At 40.0% G+C, this 7,949-nt stretch overlaps 1 long non-coding RNA gene across 1 annotated transcript in view; it reads left to right on the top strand.

Annotated features, from left to right (window-relative positions):
* The first annotated feature begins 5,762 nt into the window (after positions 1 to 5,762).
* Positions 5,763 to 7,949, top strand: part of LOC111446552 — a 19,130-nt gene continuing 16,943 nt past the window's right edge. The window contains exon 1 of the long non-coding RNA XR_002711094.1: positions 5,763 to 5,847. This is a non-coding gene — a long non-coding RNA (uncharacterized LOC111446552). The remainder of the gene's footprint in view (positions 5,848 to 7,949) is intronic.

Raw genomic sequence — 7,949 nt, 5'->3', positions numbered from 1 at the left:
TAGGAATTGTCTTTATATGATTTCCAATGAGATCATAAAATAAGAAGATTGGAAAGAATCCAGCGGAATGCTTAAAATGGAGTTCTCTCGAGAATGAACTCCGAGAAGGTAAAGTAGAAATTAGTATGATAAAATATCATAAAGTGGTCAAAATGAGCAAATATGTTCAATAAAAAAAAGATTAATTCTTCTTCTCCTTTTTTTTCTTACGACACGACAATCAAATCTAGATTTTGGGATTTTTCGAACAAAGCATCTCATACTCTTGCTTCTTGTTCTAGACCAGAGAGAGGTTAGCTTGAACTTCCTTACTCTAATAAATCTTCCCGTTTAGAGCATGAAAGGGTCCGGAATCATAGGATCGGCTTTCCACAGAATTCTATATGTATCTATGAGATCGACTTCTTTCTTTCTTGCTCGTTTAAAGCCCCGATAGGAAAGGAAGTTCGAAGTCTAAAGGGGATAAGCACTACGAAGTCAGAATGACTATAGCATTCATTAATCAGTCATAAGCTGCAAGAGAAGACATAGAAGCCAGAGTCATGTATTTTGGAAGAATGTGCCGATTTTTTCCCACTCATTGAGTCAAAGAGTAAACCCCTAGCTCTTGTTCTTTTACTAATACTAAAAAGGGAGGCAGTTGAATTGAGGAAGTTCAAGTTAGCAGCTCAATCGGATCCTATATTCATATTCTCTACTCCTTGGGAAGTTAGGGATTCCATTTCACAAGGATAGCTTCAAGTTAGAGCAGCTATATAGTAGGTCAGTTGTCAGTTAGTTCCTGCCCTTGATTTCTTAGTTGTTAAAGAGCATTTGATAGATCAGTTAGAGAATGCTGCCTCTTGACCAAAAGGTCTGGTAGTTAGAGTTAGGAAAGCTAGGTTTCAAGGAAAGAGCCTTCGCTTCGTGACCCATTCATTTTTCTGTCATCATATGGAAGATTGGCCTTATCAGGGATTAATTCTCGATTTGAAGTATGTCACACTTCCCGTCCTAATTCAGCTAAGGTAGTCAAGTATGAAAGTAGAAAGCTAGTAAAGTCTTTCAAACAAATGTAATTGACTTTCCTCAAAGGAAAAAGAATTTCACGTTCTTCCTTTCGCTTTCGGGAAGGGAGGATTAAGAAAATCCTATTGATTGGAGCTTTCTCCAGACCTCCGGGAAAAGCATGAAAAAAAAGGCTCGAATGGTACGATCCCTCCGTCACCCCCAGAATGAAAGGGGCGATCTCGTAGTTCTTGGTCTATGAAGATACGTTGTTAGGTGCTCCGTTTTATTTTCCCATTGAGGCCGAACCTAAACCTGTGCTCGAGAGATAGCTGTCCATATACTGATAAGGGATGTATGGATTCTCGAGAAGAGAGGAGCCGAGGTGGTCCCCCCCGGACCGCCCGGATCCCACGAGTGAATAGAAAGTTGGATCTACATTGGATCTCACCTGAATCGGAACCTATTTACCGAGAAAAAGAGGTGAAAGAGATAGAGATACTGAAGGGAGAAGAAATTCATTAGTTGCTTTACAGGAAGGAGAGGAAAGAAAAGAAGACGAAACCAAACCCTCTACCTTTGGTCTCGCTCTTGAACCTCTTCGCCCGAGAACTAAGAGTTCTAGCTTTCCGTTATCGCCTCTAACTTCTAAGTCGAAAGATAACTACTTTTCCACTTCCGGACTTGAATGCTAAATAGATAGAAAGAAGAAAATGTCAGTAAAGAAGGGCATGGCTTGTATTAGAATGAGTTACCTCTGGCTCAAAGAGCTACTTCTTTTTACTGAGTTCAATCAGTAGGATCAGTAGGATCAGTCTCATTCATCTTGTCTGAGTCTTCCTTCTTCTCCCCTCCCTTCATTGATTCAAGAATTGTAAACTCGTTCAATCAGTAGGATCAGTCTAATCAGTCTGACAGTGAACGATCATTCTTGTTGAGTTGAGGATTGACTTATGAATTACCTCGGCCCAAAATACCGGGATTTTAATGTTTTACAGGTATATGGGGATAAAAAAGATTTGATTGAAGCTCCAGCTATTAGTGAAAAACCTCTGACGAACTTTTACAGTTATATGGAGATAGAAAATCTTTTCTTGAAGCAGCTTTCCTTAGGGAAAAAGGTCTTACGAACTTTGACAGTTGTAAGTAGATAGAATTTCTTTTCTTGAAGCTTCAGCTGTGAGGGAAAAAGCTCTTTTAATGTTTTACCCCTATATAGGATAGAAGAAATTCATTCTTGGTTCGACAGAGTTCCAGAAGTAGGAGTTTCCCCCAACTAAAGAAGAGATCTTGGCGGAATTGCCACATATGAAATTGAGCACAATTTTGCAAAGAAATAGCCCACTTGTTTCTCGAGAAGAGATGGGAAACATGCTCAATATCATTTGATTGAATAGTTGAACTCTCAGTCAATCCTCAACTCTCGAAGCATTATCTGGAAGAGTCAGTCAAGCGGCTGGATGAGAATCAGGTCTTTCTCCTTTTCTCCTTCTTTCCTGGTAGACTGAGGTAATTTAGAAGGAAAGAGAGAGACTGAGAGTGAACCGGATTTCATTCATTTACTCGACTGTAATATCATATCTTCTTCTTCTTCTTCTTTCATTTCATTCTGCTTCAGCTACCCTACCCCTACCTAACTAAATGATTCGTCTTCCTCTCCCGTAAAGTCTCTCTCATTCCTCTTTCGTCTTTCCTTACTCTTCCTATCTTGTCTTGCTTGAGTTTCGGCTTTCTTCTCTTCTTGAACTTTCACGTCCGATTTGGAAAGGGAGAGATCCTATAGTGGAGTATATTTGTCTTTTGCTAGGCCGATAGCTAAAAACCCTACTTTCGTACGATTACGGGGTTCATTCGAATATGAAATCCAATCCTGGAAATACAGCATCCCACTTTTTGTGACTACCGAAGGCTTGCTTCGATACATTTCGAAATCGAGAAATTTATACCGGAGCAGGTGCTATACGAGAACAATTAGCCGATCCGGATTTGCGACTTATTATCGAGGTTGGTAGAATGGAAAGAATTAGGTGAAGAGGGACCTGCAGGTAATTAATGGGAAGATCCACAAGTTGGAAGAAGAAAGGATTTTGGGGCTAGACGTATGGAATTAGCTAAGCATTTTATTCGAACAAATATAGAAAGAACCCGAATGTATGGTTTGATGTCTGTCTATTACCTGTTCTGTTCTTCCTCCGTGAGAGAGCTACTGAACTTGTCCCTTCTCTTTCACTCTGGAACTCGACTGTAAACAATGACTCCGTGAACTTGTCCCTTCTCTTTCACTCTGGAACTCGACTGTAAACAATGACTCCGCCCTCTCCGTTTATAGCCATTTTTTAGTAGATGTAATTAGATTGGAAGGAAAGAAGGGAATGGAATTGCGAGACCAAGGGAATGGAATTGTTTGTGTTGTGATCCGTAACCTGATTTCACTGTCAACTCCTGTGCTGGCTGGCTATGACTTCTTTACCCGGGGTCGATTGTTATAAATCGATGATCAAATCATTTACTCCATCATACAGAGTCTGATAGATCTTTTGAAGAACTGATTAATCAGATGCGAATAGAATAAAGATAGAGTCCCATTCTACATGTCAATACCGACAAAAATGAAATTTATAGTAAGAGGAAAACGGAAAAAGAGCTACTTCACCTTTCTAGTCGGTAAAAGAAAAACAGAGTCAGTCATCATGTATTTGTCTCGCTCGAGCTTCTTGAACTCGGTAAAGCGTGTTTACTGTCTTTGTTTGAAGGTGGACTCAATCTTTCTTCTTGATCCTTCCCCTTCCGCTATTTACCTTATTCATTCAATCCGTAACAGTTCTCGAAAGTCTTTCAAGTCAAGACGAAAGAGAGTGAACTGGAAGGAAAGACGATCGATGAATGAAACAGTAAACACTATCGAGAAAACCTTTTCTATCTAGCATAGGGGTAAAACATTAAAAGACCTTTTTCCCTAACAGCTTCGGCTGAAAGAAAAGAAATTCTATCCACCATAGGGGTAAAACATTAAAAGCGGTTTTCCCATGTTCTAGTTCTTTTAAAAGAAGGAAAGCTCCTCGTTCGAGAATCTCCTCCCCTCTTCCATTCCGTCCCGAAGAGTGACCGGGACCAATTCAGTCACGTTTTCATTCATTTGGAATCTGGGCTCTTCTATGTCATTTTTATTTACTTATTTTCATATGATCTCCTTTTTTTTATAGATAAAACTAATTATCTATTTCTTTCGATTTTTTTTTTTAATCCTGTAGAATCTGACCCATTTTTTCATTGAGCGAAAGGTACGAAATAAATCAGATTGATTTTTCGATCAAAAGTACTATGTGAAATCTTCGTTTTTTTCCTCTTTNTTTTTCATATGATCTCCTTTTTTTTATAGATAAAACTAATTATCTATTTCTTTCGATTTTTTTTTTTATTAATTTCCTATTTCGTTTCGAAATAGAGTAAAAAATATGTTGTAACAATCCTAAAAAAAAAAAGTTCCGTTCGAGATTGGACTAAAAAAGGGAAGGAAGAAGGCGAGTCAGTATGCTAATGCCTCATCCTCAAATCAATCCTTCCCATAGGTTATTGTCCCAACGAATAAGTAATTGTAGGAGTGAAAGCTTCATATAACTCGAGCATATAATTCGAAAAAGCAAGAGCAGCAAGTCCAAGTAAATAAAATCCGGTCTTTGTATTTGCGACATCATGGGGCTCATCTGTAATTGTCTCTGCGAACACAGAAGACCAACNATTCCCGGTCTTTGTATTTGCGACATCATGGGGCTCATCTGTAATTGTCTCTGCGAACACAGAAGACCAACTTACGAAATTGACCTTTGCTTCAATCTCCCCATGGATGGAATATTGCCAGTTTTCCTATCTTTTTGAGGTGTAAAGCCTTGGTTCTGGGGGTATTGTTAATTTACATCTATCCCAATGAGCCGTTTATCGAAGCACGGATGGAAGTGATTTAACTAGAACGGAGAGTTCTACGGAAAGTTCTACGGAAAGTTCTACGGAAAGTTCTATCGAAAGTTCTACGGAAAGTTCTACGGAAAGAAGTTTACAGTGTTTTAAGGGAGAAGATCAAGGAAAGACTGAACTACTGAACCTGAAGCTATTTATTCTGGAACTGTAAGTAAGCAAAGAGTCAAGCGAAACCCCCTCCTCCCTTTTCTCGGTTTCATGTCTTCGACCTTTTTCCTGATTGAAGGAGGTAATGGACGATTTTATACCCAAAAACACGGGAAAGATAGAATTGATTTTCTTTTTGCTTCAGCTATTAAGGGAACCCTGTAGACGAGAACCCCATGGCGGTGGTGAACACAATTTTGCAAAGAAATAGCCCACTTGTTTCTCGAGAAGAGATGGGAAACATGCTCAATATCATTTGATTGAATAGTTGACCCAGCGTTGAAAAAGGCAATCAATCAAATAGTGAATCAAGATCTAGATGGATCCCTATCTTTATCTCTATCCACGGGGATACCGCTACATATGGATAGAAATCGATCTATGAATCGATCGTCACGAGACTCGAGACGGATAGATATGTTCGAGCGAGCCGATCTTCATTACTATTTGACTCGGACCTGTTCTAAAAAAGTCGAGGCATTTCGAATTGTTTGTTGACACGAACAAAGTCAAGGTAGATCATCCCAGAAGCGAATCAGCTTACCATTGCGCAACCAAAGTCTAGCCCAAGTTCTACCGGAAAGTCTCTATGTACCAAATAAGACCGTTATGCAGGATATTTTAGAGGGGGGTTGTGATCCTTGCCATATCTGTATGAATCGATATTATTACATTCCAATTCCTTCCCGATACCTCCCAAGGAAAATTCCGAATTGGATCCAAAATTGACGGGTTAGTGTGCTCCTTGTAAAGCTAAATGAATGAAAGAAGAAGATCTTCCTCTCGAGGCACACAAACGAAGGCTCCTCGCATTAATCCTGATTTCTCCAGGACCCCATTTCTTTCTTTAACTCAGTCTTGAACTCGGGAAAGCATATGAAATGACTTGACTCTCCCTGACCAGTAAACGAAAGACTCAACCGAACTGCATTAGCCTTTCTTTCACTAGGGTTGAACAAGGTAAGCTGTTAAAGACTGAACACCACCGTCATACACTTCACATGTTTCTAGCGATTCACATGGCATCATCAAATGATACAAGTCTTGGATAAGAATCTACAACGCACTAGAACGCCCTTGTTGACGATCCTTTACTCCGACAACATCTAGGGTTCCTCGAACAATGTGATATCCCATCAATCGAATCGCTTTTTCGAGAAATACGAGACATCTAAGTCATACAAGTAAAGAGATATATTCATTGATAAGAAAAATAAAAAATGGTGGCTTTTTGCTTATCAAGGGCTCCGGCCTTTATCAAACCAAAAGAACAATCTAATGATTGACAGCTTGCATCAGTCTTTAAGCTTGTTCCGGCCGAGGTAATTAATAAGTCAAGACTCTCTCTTCATTCTCCTGTAAACACGACTTATGAATGATCGTTCACTGGAAGTCAATCCTCAAGAGAAAACCGTCACCTTTATTCCCTTCCCTTATTTCTGGAGGTAAGACAGAGCTAAGATTCCCCAGCCAGTTGACAGTTCCGGAAAGAACAAAGAAGAGTAGCGAAACCCGAGCTAGCGGGCACAAAGACCTTTGACCTCGGGGAGTGAGTTCCGGAAGAATGATCCAGATTTCACTCTTTGAGTCTTTCCCTCGGTAATAGGTCTTTGTTTGGTTCTTGATCCGATTCCTCTATTACAATTAGTTATTGTGTGTGAGGAAGTCAAGATGAGACACCCTGTTTTTAGAGATAAAGAAGGGCGCGAACTTTTTGTACGCCGTATGCCGACCTTTTTTGAAACATTTCCGGTTGTTTTGGTAGACGGCGACGGAATTGTTAGAGCCGGCTGTCTTGTGTTTCTAATAAGTTGTTTAATAGTTGGCATGTGATAACATTCGAAATTATGCAGGATTATACACAAAAGATCCTCTTTTGGCTCCCTCTTTAGCCCTATGTCTCTTATCCTTAGGAGGTCTTCCTCCACTAGCAGGTTTTTTCGGAAAACTTCATTTATTCTGGTGTGGAAACCAGAGGCTGTTAGAGTATAGCTGCAATACCAAAACCTCGTCTCAGTCAGAAAATCTCTCGATCAATCTATCAAGATCAGTCACCCGGAGACGAAAGGGTGATCAGATCATCAGTTTACGAATCGAAAGATCAAGTCTTGTTCCGCTTGCCTTTACTCACCAAAGAAAAAAAGGGGTGTTCTCAGACTGAGAGTTGTTCCTAGAAAGCATATCAGAGAACAATTTAGTGTAACCCCTTTTCAGGCTCAAGGCTCTGTCTGATCTTCCAAGAATATGTATGGTTCATTCTCCATTCACATTTTCATTATTAAATAGAAAGTGGTACCCTCATTTTAGAAGACTACCTCAAACCCCCTCAGTGGAATGATTTTCCTATGTTGATTCTTCAGAGAGAGAAGGGAGTAGATAACTCAAACAAAGAATGATGGTCCGGGTCCCCAAAAAGAAAGTCTCCATGAAAGGAAAGGGGAGGAATCCTCAACGTTAGCAGGTGGGACTACTTTCCCAGGAAGAAAGGGCAATGGAGGGGTCTCCGGGGCACCGGTAGTAAGTACTATATGGTTCGGGGCTTTAGCGGGTCTATTAATCGAGATCAATCGTTTATTCCCGGATGCAGTGGTATTCCCATTTTTTTCATTCTAGCTATTGCCGAAGAAGATTAGAAAAACAAGAAAATAGCTGTGACTAATCCACTTACCCTTCTTTTGAGAGTTTTTAGACTTAGAATAAGTTAGAAAAGAGAAAGAATGCAAGCAAGGTCGTTACTCTCCGCGGCAAGAAAGGAAAGGAAAGGAAAGGAGGCATTGGAAAGAAAGACTAGACCATACTATAGTCAAGAAAGAGGCATTCGGGAAGCAACTAGTCGCTTC

The sequence above is a fragment of the Cucurbita moschata genome, unplaced genomic scaffold, assembly GCF_002738365.1.
Source record: "Cucurbita moschata cultivar Rifu unplaced genomic scaffold, Cmos_1.0 Cmo_Scf00008, whole genome shotgun sequence".
In the NCBI taxonomy this organism is placed as follows: Eukaryota; Viridiplantae; Streptophyta; class Magnoliopsida; order Cucurbitales; family Cucurbitaceae; genus Cucurbita; species Cucurbita moschata.
The sequence above is the reverse complement of the archived record's forward strand: the minus strand, read 5'-3'. Positions and strand labels throughout refer to the sequence as shown.